Raw genomic sequence first — 13,994 nt, 5'->3', positions numbered from 1 at the left:
CTGCATGTTCAGGTCTTGGGACCATTGAGTTTATGTGAGCAAAGTTAGTTGTGAGCATAAGTATTTGAAAGATCAGAGCCACAGGTGGTAACTTTTAAATGTGTTTGAAGTACATGTGACACCTGCTATACTGTGCTCTAAGGCCCCGATTCACTTGAAACCATTTAAGTCAATTACACTTAACCACATAGTCCAGTGTTTTGCTGAATCGGGGCATTAGGACCTGATCCAAAGCCCACTGAAGGCAATAGAAGACTTGTATTCATTTAAATACATTTTGAATCAAACCTAGATTAGACCTAACATTCAGGCCCCTGTCTCATACCCCTCATGCAGGCCAAACTACTTGTCATTTCAGTGGGAACTCACCTGAATGTACCTGGATTTGGTCTCAAACTGTGGACTGCTTTTTTATGAAAGGAGGGGAGGCTGCTGGAAGTTCATAAGAAGTTCAGTTCCCTGCTTTTCCACTCACCCCAATATGCTCAAGATCATTCTGTAGCTAGAGCACTTCTCTAAACAGACCTTGCAGAATTCAGGCTGTTATGATTTCCACCATAGTATCATATCTCCTACCCCAAGACCACGAGGGACGATTTTTATGGTGGCACAGTCCTTTCTCCACAATGACCAAAACTGTGAACGGTTCTCAGAACACCGTATTAGCTTAATGAATGAGGAAATGAATGCACAATGGATCTTGAAACTCTAATTCATATTCCTAGATGATGGGACACCTTGCACTTATGCAGCACTTTTATCAGATGATCTTTAAGCACTTTGAAGCCCTGTGGTCAGCCTCACGTTAAATCAGGTAGTTAATGGCAATACTACTGCACCTGATTATTTGTAGAAGGGTAAATTGAAGTTCACAGGAGTTTTATCCAAGGTCACACCGCCAGAATACAAATTGTAAGTGAAATGTACATATTTTTATTGGGCTGTATCAGCCTTTCAAAACTGTCATAACAATTTACCAGCTAATAAAATATACTCACCCACATTGCAACAGTGATTCTTGCCTATTTTAAAAAAATACTTACTGTTGTTAAGCTGAGTTTTGCCTACAGGGATTAAAAAAGATAGAGTTTTAAAAGTACTTCTAGGCAACTTTTATTTTGTGGAGATTTTTTATCTAAAGGTACATTAGCTCAGGTCCAAACTAAAAAAAGAAAATATCAGTATACAAACATACTCAATTTTCAAACACAGGAAACTAAACTCACACATTGCCTGAAAGTTGCTGACAAGCTCTGAGGAAAGGTGCCCTTTTCCTTTCACTGTCAAACAGAGGTGATCCTGTCATTTCCCTCCACCTTCAGTGGTTATGTCGTTGCTGAGGTCAGTTTTGAACATGGCTTGGCTGTTTATGAAATGTGAAATCAACATCAACAATCAGTATCAAGTTCAAGAAGAGAGCCCTGGGCTAACAAATAAAAAAAATCCTATTTTTTTCCCCACAAAGAGAAAAATCTATACACAGCCACTACCTAAGGGCTTTCATTGCCTTGGGCACAGACAGAATCCATATTTAGAGAGTGCAGTCTAAACATTTTCACTAACTGCACTCATTTATTTTAGTGGCAGTCTTCCCTCTACCAGACAATGTTGCCAGTCATGAATCCCTATTTACATTAAACATGAAAGGGGGTCTATCCTCCCATCAGCACAGGGGGGATTTATTTATATAGCCCAAATTAATGTCCTAATCAGAACTGACAGAACAGAACTCAAAATATCCCATCTCTAGAGAGCTAAAGAAATATAGTCTGAGTCTGATCATTTGAGAATCAGCATTGCTTACCATGGCCATATATTTCAATAAAAGAATTCATGGAGGAAAGTGCTAACAAGAATGAGGTGAGAACAAGAGTGTGTGTGTGTTAGGGTGACCAGATGTCCTGATTTTATAGGGACAGTCCCGATATTTGCGGCTTTTTTTTATACAGGCTCCTATTCCTTATTAGTGTGTGTGGTGGGGGGTGGGGGAGAATTATCTGAATGTGCCGTTAAATTCTAAAGAGAATGCAATTCAGCTCTACCCTGACCCATCTTACTCATTTCAAGCTAATACTCATACAGCAATATTTTTATTCAAAAGAATGTGTGTGGAAAGCACCTATCTCATACATACTTGCCTGACTACACATTTGCACGCACATGTTTTCATTCTGCAAGTTTTTGCAGGAGCCTTGGTTATGATTCTCCAGCCAGCTTGGTTGTAGAACACATGGTTTCCCTTTCAGACTACTGCAAAACAGAGCTGCCAAAGGGGTGGGTGGGAGAAAATTCCACTTTCCGAACTGTTTTTTTCTGTCCTTAATAATCAGGAACAATTCCTTTCTGGGACTGTCCCCATTGCTCGTGAATGTGTGTGTCTCTGTGTAATAGTATACCAAAGCAAAGCTTGATAACACCTAAGCTCTGCACAAAGAACAGGGTTACACATAACCAAATCTTTATATAATCTGACCAAGTTTAGACTTGTAGTATTTGCTCATGGGGTTTGTCTATCCCTAAAGAATCCTCTGAAGCTCAGTCTGGGTAATTAACTATTCAAACAACCTAGTGAAGGATGTGGTGTATTCACCATCGCTTGAAGTCTTTAAACCAGGATCGAATGGCCTTTCTGAAAAAATGTTCTAGCTCAACTACAAGATATGGACTTGCTGTAGGAATTACTGGGAGCAGTTCTATGGCCTGTGTTATGCAGGTCATCAGATTAGATAATCATAATGGTCCTTTCTGAATTTCAAATTTATGAATTTACATAGATAGCCAGAATGTTATACAGAATATACTAAATGAAGACATTGTTAATCAGGTATAGGGAATCACATCACTCACACAAACACACTATATAATATATAGGAGCTGTCGGTAGATTTTTAAAAATAAGGTCAGAAATTAAATTCTAGACCTCTGCAAAGCATTATTAGGAGCAAAAACAGCATCAGCACTTTCATTCTCACCCTCACCTATATGCAGGGTTTCACATAAGCAGGATAACCTACTGTTAAATCACTGAGCTGGGATTGCGGAGATCTGGGATCAATTCCCAACTCTGCCACAGACTTCCTGTGTGACCTTGGGCAAATCACTTAATATCTCTGCCTCATTTCCCCACTTAATGGGATTTTGAAAGGACAAGCTCATTAACGTCTGTGAATTGCTCAGCTACACCACAGTAATGGAGGCCAGTCCCTACAAAGATAATGTGTAGTTGCTGAACAAACAACTTCTTGCATAAATTTAGGCCTATATATTAAATTAAAGAACTCAGGAAGTAGCAGAAGCAGCAGTAGTAGCTTCCACATATATACAGGTTGTCACAGGGCTATTTCTTTCAGAGCTGAAATGAATTGTTTGACAAGACTCTGGTAAATGATGTCTCTGTTCAAGAAAATTTGACTGAATATTCCTGGACACTTTTCTTGTCCTGTCTTCCAGCTCTAGTGATACTGTAGGTGATGGACTATATTGACTATGCCAGTATATGGTAGGAGGTGACATAACGCTACTGCTTAAAAAAACACCATGCACACTATTTCTCCAAACACCAAGCCAGAACTCTGGCACTAATACAATTAATTCAGTGACAGTGAAAAAGGATAGGATCAGAGGGCACTTGAAAACAAAGTTAAACAAAGTCTTAATAAGTTTTGAAAAATTTCATCAGAAGGGCTGACTTTTCTACAATAAAGCCCAAACTAATAGGCACTGCCACATAATAATTCAAGACTCTGGACACTACCCATACAGTAAAGTGATTTTACTTTTATTACTGTTCACCATAAATCAAAATGACTCCTGCAGAACCCCCTTCTGTCTTCTGGGGAAGTTTTAGCAAGTGACTTTGTCATATGTAATAGAATTCAACTCAGTATATATATTGCTTGTTCTTCTAGGTTCCCTTCACGCCCCCACCCACTCCAAAGACAAAGTCATTTCAGCTTACACAACAAAAACCACATTAACCCTTATTTCACCATGTTCAAGCAAATAACCCTGCACTTTTGCAAATAGAACTGTGCATTTACACATAAACAATTTGTGAGAATGTGGCAGGTAAAACCTAAATGTCTACAGAAACTCAGGTATTTTTTTAAGTCTGAGATCTACAGAATATAACACCAGAACTAATACTCTTGTGGAAAAAGACAAAGGAAATGGTTTAAAATTCACTAAAACTCACTGCTGATATCCTGCTAAAGTGCTTCATTCTCTGTCCTACTCCCTGAGAGTATCAAACTCACAGTGACTTAATCAGACCTGCTCCTCGTCTTCTTAAAAGTCATCCAAACAGAGAACAGAAACACTACCATGTGACTTAGGTAACCAATCAAGACTTGAGTGAAAGATTGTGAGTACAGAACACTTGAAGTGAACAGTTCATGAGCAACCCATGCACAGGAACATGTTCACTCACATTTGTTGAATCACATTAATTGACAACCACATATAAAACACATCCATGCCATGGACAATTTACAAAGAGAATGGAAGGGCTATATCTGAGGAATATGTTTTTTTCTTAGGAATTGTTTGCCTAGTTGTCACCACTAGGGTCCCTGAAAACTACCCTGTAAAAAGACATTGTTCCATGTGCATGTATAATAGCAAATATCAACATTAGAAAATCTCCTTGCTCATGAACGGTAACTGCAAAGAAGTATGTTTGCTACAAGTCTGCTATCAATATCAAGGCCCAGTATAACTCTTCGGTAAGGGGGGCATTACAGGGATGGATCACAGGTAGGAGGAGGTGTGAGACTAAACAAGGTCCACAAATGGCCATGGCAATTGGGACATAGAAATGGAGACCCAAAATTGCCTCACCCTCAGTCCTTTTAGTGCTGCCAAGGCCACGCAGGAATAAATTTTCTCTGGAAAGTCTGTATCTTACATGCAGGTTTTCAGGGTGGGAGACCAGGATGTTGTAATATAAGTGCCGAGAACACAGAGTTTCTGTGTATACTTCAGCCTATGAGAGCTCCTCCAGTACTTAACACATTTAAAGCTAGTCTGGAGACAACATTTGACAACAGAATATCGGGAACAATCCTGCATTGGCAAGGTCATGGACTAAAAGCCTTAACAGGTCTTTTTCAGCTCTAATTTCTATTCTGTTTACCCTGTTGTGCTCTTTAAAGGCCTCAAGGCCAGATATTTAAGGGTATTTGGGGACTGTGATGGGGTATATAAGCCCCACATCGGGGAACCAAGGGTTAATGAGCAGCTCTGTGCCCAGCAGGCCCCACCCAGATGCACCTGCTAGGCAATGGAGGCCCAGCTCAAAAGGGAGCTGCCAGCTCAGGCAAGGTGTATAAAATAAGGAAATGTTCATATACTGTTTGCTTCCGGTTAGGGGCTGCAGGAATGCCACACCACCTGGACCAAACTCTGTTGCTGAACTGCTGCTGACCGCTGTGGAGACCAGGAATGGTGCGCTGTGATTATTGGACAAGAGCCTCCAGGTCACTGTCAAGGAGAACCGCCCCTGTGAGTCCATAAGCTGACCCTGTTGTGACTTTGGAGGAGAAGAGGCTGAGGTTGGAAGGGACCCAGGGAATAGGCTTAGTGCTGTCTGGCCCCAGGCCACATATCTGACCTGCCAGTGATGGGGCCTTGGGCTAGAACCTGGTGGAGCAGGAAGGGTCCAGGTTCTACTAGAACTGACCCCACAGACTCTCCCTGTACTGCTGCAGACTCTTGCCATGGGGCAACACTGTCCCTCCCCCCACCCCGATAGGGACTTCATGGGATTTTCAAAAGCACCTAAACTCATTAATTTCATGGATGCTATGCACCTAGATGCTTTTGAAAATACTACTAGGTGCCTAAATACCTTCAAAAATCTGGCCTCAGGTCCCAAGGCTCATAACGTCCAATATATAACAGTCAAGAAGAGGTCATCTTGGGCCCATTCCTAATGTCTCAGGTACAACTCAGATGGATTTCAATGGTAGTATTTCCTGAGTAATGGCTGCAGGGCTGGACATTTTATAGACCATAGAAATAATGAATTGGCAAGAATTTCTCTATAACCAGATAATAACTAAAGGTTATTGTTTCTGTTAATGTCAGCAGTAAAAACCCAGGAGGATTGTACAATCTTACATTTAGATGGGCAGCTGAACAATAATCCTACATAGCAAGTTCATATTATGTTTTATTTTCAGATGCATTTAAAATGTAAAAATATGTAACAAGATAAGCAGTTAAATATGAGAGGAAAAATGCCAAGTAATCCTGATGTCTTGTGCTTGAAGCAGGAGTTCTGGTCTAGTCACTGAGGCCTGATTTTCAGATGTGCTGATTACCTCAGCTTCGATTTAGTGAAAGTAGGTGCTCAGCACTTCCGAACATCAGGCTTAAAGAGTCTCAAGCTGGTCATTCAAAGTTAGAGGCTACTTTTGAAAATTTGAGCTGTAATCTCTCTCTGGTTCAGTGTGTAAAATAAAAACAATACTTTTCATTAGTGTTTATAAAGGACTTAAAGATGACCATGAAGGGAAGGCACTGTGGAAGTGCAAAAGTATTGTTATGTAGTGTGAGCTGGTGATGTTCCTATATTGCTCTCAGATACTGCACACATACTGTTTAGAGTTCAAAGACACCGGCTTCTTGGGGTTTGCTTTTATTAGCACATGACATAAAGTTCAGCTCAACCCTCCCTCCAGCTTGGCTGTTGCTAGGGCTCAGACCACAGGACTGCTCTATTCCCACTCTAGAACCTTGGTCTTCCAAAACCACTCCCGCCTCTCTTATCCAACCACCTGCTCCAGTGAGTCAGTAGAACCCAATTACCATGTGTTGATTCTGCTGTAAAAGGTTAAAAGGGTGAGGTGTTTCACCGAAAACTTGCAGTCTGGTGTGTACGGTTATACAGTTGGGGTTAAATCCTGGCTCTACTAAAGTCCATGGGAGTTTGCCATTGACTTCCACTGGGCCGGGATTTCACCCTAGACATAATAGCAAGGTAAAACATGTATTTATTTTAGACAGCTAATTCAAGCTGCAAACCTTCTACAAAAAGATTTTTAAATGTATATTTCTATTCCCCTGATCTTTTAAAAAATTGAAAATTAAGGATAATTGAAACACATATGCAGACAAAACTTAAAAGCACAAGTACCAACTAATACTCTCACTATTAAAAACAAATGAAATGATATTATTATAAAAATGTAATACATTGGGCCTGATTTTTACTCACATTAAGGACCCAACACACTGCTCTGAAAACCTTATAACAGACCACTGGAATGAGTAAAAGACTTTTTTGGAAGTTCATATATCAAATTTCTCAATACTCCTTTACACTGCTCTGGCATACTTCACTACAAGAGGTGTGTTCTGACAGCATCCAATATGTGAACTTCCAAAAAAAAGTCTTGTGATTATTCAAAAACTCTGTTACTAGAATTCCCAGCAGCAGAAAGATTACAGTGTTTCTAATATGTAATACTAGTCTCCCCATTTTTGAGGATGACGTTGACAATCACAGTTTATTCCAATGGGTCTTCACATAGCTCCAAAGACCAGTTTGGAAAGAACATTTACTGCACAGAGCCATTGTCCTGGATGAGTTAATTGAGCTGGGCCTTGATTCCATGCCTGGAACTGCACTTCCAGCTGTGTAATGTGATTCTTCTCAAAGTCATGGACACTCACCCTTACAGCATAGTAAAATATCTGTGTACGTGATAAGCGACAAGGAGTCCTGTGGCACCTTATAGACTAACAGACATATTGGAGCATGAGCTTTTGTGGGTGAATACCCACTTCGTCAGACGCATGTGGTGGAAATTTCCAGAGGCAGGTATATGTCTGACAAAGTGGGTATTCACCCACGAAAGCTCATGCTCCAACACGTCTGTTAGTCTATAAGGTGCCACAGGACTCCTTGTCGCTTTTTACAGATCCAGACTAATACAGCTACCCCTCTGATACTTGTGTACGTGGTAAAGAAGATGTCCATTGATTCAAAATGGGACTGACACTTAAGACACAAAGTTGGACTGCAGAGCCAAGTTTCCTTGCCTCTGGTAGCAGACACATCTCTCTGGCTACTGCTTAAACAATCACTGATGGCTAATAAAAGTTCTTCGGAAATTAAATCTTTTTGCCTTGGACTTGGACCAGATTGTGGAAAAAGGCAGGGATTTTTTAAAGCATCCCAATACCCCTAAAATAAATAAAAATGTCCCTTCTCTCTCCAGCATACTCAGTCCTGGGGTTTATCACAAGATAGAATCATAAATTATTAGGGTTGGAAGGGACCTCAGGAGATCATCTAGTCCAACCCCCTGCTCAAAGCAGGACTAGTCCCCAAATGGCCCCCTCAAGGATTGAATTCACAACCCTGGGTTTAGCAGGCCAATGCTCAAACCACTGAGTTATCCCTAATGTTTGTGGGAGCCCCCTGATAAAATACTGGCACTACCCTGGTACCTGTATTGTGCTGCCAACAGCTAATCTGACTGCAGTGTCATCAGCTATTTTGAAGACCAGAACAAATTGTACAGTAAAGTAAGTAGTTCTGTATGTCCTCTGATATTGTACCAAAGTATGGGCCTGATGCTGTGACAATGCAAGACACCATTGGTTTCAATACAATCAGTACAGATAAGGGCAAATAGCAGTACTCTCATGCTAATACAGGGTTTTAATATAGTACTATACAGTAGCAGGCAAAAATATCCCCTTTCTGGAGAATAAGAGGATCCACTTGCACGCTACCAGCTAACTGTCTCATCTCAAGGTGCTGCCCTTGTATCTCAGGATTTTCATAAGCAATCTTCTATCTTCTCCTCCAGTCACAGCTCCACAACTTATTTAAAAAACAAAACAAAACACAGCTTCTGGTTCGCTGTAGACTGACCCTCTATTTCATCAGCATTCAAACTTTTTAGGAAATTAAATGTGGGAATCTTGTTTTATCAATATTACCCACACAACCCATATTATTAATCCCTAAAAGAAGTGCTTGGCAAGCTGCCAGCCCTTTTTGCATAATGAAAGTTAGCAATCACATGTTGTAGATAGCACTAGGTCATTCCCACTGTCAGGAACAGTGTCCTAGGCTCAGGGCTGTCCTTAGGATTTATGATGCCCTAGGTGGGATTATTAAACTGGTGCCCCTGTGCCTGTCTTGCTCTTAGCAACACAAACTTTAGCTTACACTATTGGAAAACTTGCCACATGCATGTTATTAAAACCAGTTTAACTTAATTAAGCACACTGTAATGTTGTTGGACTAGCACTAAAGAAGTAGCACTATAGAAAAAAATCTGATTTGACAGAATAATGCAAATAATATAATTTGTTTAATCTGTCAACATTTTATTGGAAATTTATATGAAGAAATATTGAAACAAAGATTTGTTTTTAATTAAAAGCAATCTTTCTGGCTTTTTTGGCTGCAAAATCAGTAATAATGTCATAGTATGACAAAGACAAAGTGATGTCTTGTTTGATTGCAAGAATAGCAAGACCAGTCAAGTGTTCCTGACTCCTTATAGAGCGGAGATAGTTTTTAATGAGCTTTAGTTTTGAGAAACTCCATTCTCCTGATGCTACTGTTACAGGAATTGTTAGTAGAATACGAGTGGCAATGTACACATTAGGATACATGTCAACAAATTTGCTGGTCTGAGTAAGCTGTACAATTTCCATTATCGATTTTGCATGTGGCAACATTGATGACAGTGTACTCAATTCTTCATACAGTTCAAGTCCATTTAAATCAAAACGATCGCTGTGCTTCAGGAGGCTCTCTAGGTCAGGGGTCCCCAACGTGGTGCCCGTGGGTGCCATGGCCCCTGCAGGGGCCTCTCATTGCACCTGCGTACTGGCCGGCAGATGAGCATCCGCTGAAATGCCACTGAAATTCGGCAGCATTTCGGCGGCGATGCCTCTGGATGACAGAGGTTGCCACCAACAAGCAGTGTCATCCAGAGGTGTCACCACTGAAATGCCGCTGAATTTCGGCAGATGCTTGTCCACTGCCACAGTCCTTCGTCTGGCACCTGCCAGACGAAAAAGGTTGAGGACCATTGCTCTAGGTTCTTGCACTTTGTCATTAGTTCTTGTTTTCCTTTTTCATTGAATTTAGTCCCACTCAGCTCACCTACCAGCTGAGTGAATGGAACCCTAGGCCGACAGCGGGTTGAGTGTCTCAGCCAGGGTATCAGCCGCCGACCTACTCAGCTCACTGCCAGTCTGGGGTTCCTTGGGGGTCCCCAGGCTAGCAGCGGGTGCTGAGTGGGGCTGGCAGCCGGGACCTCGGGTGGCAATAGGGCAGCAGCCGGAACCCCAGAGCAGCGGCAGGCTGAGCCGCTCAGTCCATCGCCACATGCCATCAAAAATCAGCTCGCGTGCCACCTTTGGCATGTGTGCTGCAGGTTACCGACCCCTGCTCTATACACTAGTAAGGAGATGAGCATATTACAGTTGTTGGAGGGCTCTTTTTAGCAGTAACAGAGCTATAGGAAAGTCAGTCAACATTTTTTGTTCCTCTGATGAAACTGACCAACTCCCTTCCCCATACCAAACTTGTCACAAATAATTGTCAACAACTTAATTTTCTGTTTTTGGCTAAGATATTGATTTTTTTTTTAAATATTGAAATTGAATTCAGGATTGTTAGCAAGCATTTTTGGCAAACAAATTTGTTAAATGACAGTCTAAATGGTAACACAGTACTGCTTTCATGCTTGGCTCACCCTCCAGCCTGCTGCTCCAACAGCTGCAGTAGAGGAGGAGATAGGAAAACTGCAGGACCCCAAAATCCGCCTCTTGGGGTGCAGAGTGGCAACAGCAGCAGCAAACCCTCAGGTCCGATCACACGCCATTGGCACCACCGTCAGCCCAATGGACCATGGTGAAGTTAGCACAGCATCTGATCTCAGGGACAGGGCACCCATGAAGCCACAGCAGCTCATCCTGCCCTATGCAGCTCCTCCTGGATGAGATGAATCACTGCCAGCCTGGGGGAGAGATGCGCTCCCCAGCTAGGGTGACTAGATCCAGATGTCCTGATTTTATAGGGCCAGTCCCAATATTTGGGGCTTTGTCTTATATAGGCACCAGTTACCCGCACCTAGGGTGACCAGACAGCAAGTGTGAGAAATCAGGACGGGGGGTGGGGGGAAATAGGAGCCTATATAAGAAAAAAACTCCAAAATTGGGACTGTCCCTATAAAATCAGGACATCTGGTCACTCTACAGATGAGTTCCTTCCCCCACCCCTTCCCAGAGACCCCAGCAGCCAATCCCCTCCTACCGACTGTGCTGCATTCGTCTTTCTCTAGGACCCAGCAGCCCTGCTCTTACATGCTCCACTGTTTCCCATCTGTTCTGCCTATGGCTAAGGACGGCCCTGCCTAGGCTCAGAGAAATGTCCTGAAAGATCAAGCACTGATCTTGGTTTTAAAGCAATATATGCCATGTGCACACATTGACTCCGCTGCTCTATGAACAGGATACTCAGAATCATTTTTCCATCCACCTGCCCCATCACAATGCCAGGATGCAAATGGTTCAATGGGAAATTAGGAGAGCAGGTTTTTCTTCCAGAAATGCACAAAACAGGTAGAAAGAAGATGAGTGCAACTGACCAGAGTTAAAATGAACTCCCTTCCCCGGAAATGATCACAGTTAATATGATAAGAAAATGTAAATGCTTAAATTAACTGACCATACAGTATTTACTGTGAAATGTATATTCACTGTTAGTTTGATCAGTGGAGAAAACTATGGGCCATGTTCTGAGTTACTCTGGTTTAAAACTAAAATACCTCCCTTGAAGTCAATGGAGTTACTTTGAATTAAATCAGAATCTGGCCCATTTCCCCTGAATAGAGGAAATTGGTAATATTAATATTTTGAGGGGGGAGGAGGAATCCAGAGCAAGATTTATACTTCCTCTGCCTTATTAAAATACTGTTAGATGAAAGAATATGAAATACTTTCTAAAATAAAAACATCGGAAAGTGGTGAGAACACATGAAAAGTGTTGTACATGTGTTAACTAGTTAATTATCACAAGAGACCAGTGAGGGAGTGAAATGGAAGCACTTATGCTAATATATATATTATATATATATAAATATATATATAAAATATATATAAAATATATATAAATATATAAAATATATTTGTTTTATATATATATATATATATATATATATATATATATCAAACAAGGTCTGTCCCATATAACTTGAAAGATTTTGTAAATAGTAAAGAGAGATGATTGGTCAAGTTTATGAAGCAAAGTACTATGTATTAAGGGATAGCAAGACAAACCAGTACTCCAAAATCACTGTGTATAATTAAGGATTATTAAGGATTAAGAACCTCTGCATCATGCTCTCTTCTGTCTTTACCTATTCACTCTGAGAACATTCAAGTGGCATGGAGAGACTGACATGCTACTTGTTAGGTCAACAGTCCCATTGAGATTTCTTCTCATCAGATTCTAGGTCAACTGCATACTCTGGACAAATAACACAGCACCAGGGCAAATAACATTGAACTGGGCTATTGTATTTTAGAAAACAGAAAACTTGCATAGAAATCAAAAGAGTGTGTCACTTCTGTTTGTTAAATAATTCAAACTGTTCTGAACTTCTCACCCTCACATTGCACAGCAGTGTAAAAGACTGAAGATTTCAGTGTTAATACACCATATATCATCAGGAAGAATTTGTGGTCTATTAACACAGTTCATTCGTATTTCAGAGTGAGGCCATGTTCTGCTACAAGCATTCTAATAGTAATAATCATCATCGTTATTTTTAGAACTCTCTTACTCTGTTGCAATAAGATATTTTCATTTTTGTGTGTGTGGATGAGAAGAGGGAGGAAAATTAAATTGTTCTTTTAACCTAACTCCCTGTTGCCTCTTAGGCAGTAAAAAGGATATGTCCTTTCTTCTAGCATGTTTTCATTGCCCATTTGTGTACACTGGATTGCTTCCCTGCTCTTCATTGCTCTGGATGATACTTTTGCTGTTTTGTGGCATGTCTCTTTCATGGTACATGTGTTAGAGCATATATATGTTCTTACTATGCATTCTAGAATTTTTAAAAAAACTGATTTGATTACACTTATTCTATGTCTATATGAACTATTATAGTGTTCTGTATGTTTCGAAACTATTGTATTTACAGTACATGCACAGATCAGAAAATCCCTGTGATACAGCATATCATATAATACATATAATCTGCAGTATATCCGTATATGTTATACTGTACAAGTGTACATATTTTTTGTTTAAAATCTAAAATGAAAAGTGCATAGGGACTTATCCAAAAACTCCCATGACTTCACTGGGCTTTGGATCAGGCCCATAGATAAATGCCCATGTATTTCTCATAAACTATAGTATACTATCACTTTTGAAGACGACTGGGAGGTTCATGACAGTTGCAGAAATATTATATATATAAATATATATATATATTTGTGTCTATGTGTGTGTGTGTGTATATATATATACACACACACTCACATAGGCATATACTGTATATGCCTACACAGGTGTATACACATACCCATCACAGTATACGTCTCTTAAAATGGCATAAACCTGCTACTCTTAAATTATGAGAAACATGCAGATAGACTCTGCGCGCTTTTACCTAGCCTTAAAAACACGTTTTGTTTAAGTGGATTTCTAAGTAACATAACAGGGAACGCTAAACGCCTGCACGTAGTTATTCGTGTACCGTCTAAGGGGGAAGAGTCCGGTTTTATTCTCAGAGATATTCATGGACAGGTGATTTAGAATGGCAGCCAACAACCATGTGCTGTGTGTGTGTGTACGGGAATAGGCGCAATGGATGGATGCCCGTGGGAAACATGCACGAGTCCGGGCAGACAGACCTCTCCCATCTCGCTGTTTCTTTACCAGCCGCCCTGAGTCTGATCCCACATGTGTGTCTAACTTTCCCGGCGACCGCTGCCATGGATCTCTCGCT

The sequence above is a fragment of the Gopherus evgoodei genome, chromosome 3 (assembly GCF_007399415.2).
Source record: "Gopherus evgoodei ecotype Sinaloan lineage chromosome 3, rGopEvg1_v1.p, whole genome shotgun sequence".
Taxonomy (NCBI): Eukaryota; Metazoa; Chordata; order Testudines; family Testudinidae; genus Gopherus; species Gopherus evgoodei.
This window is presented reverse-complemented; position numbering follows the sequence as displayed.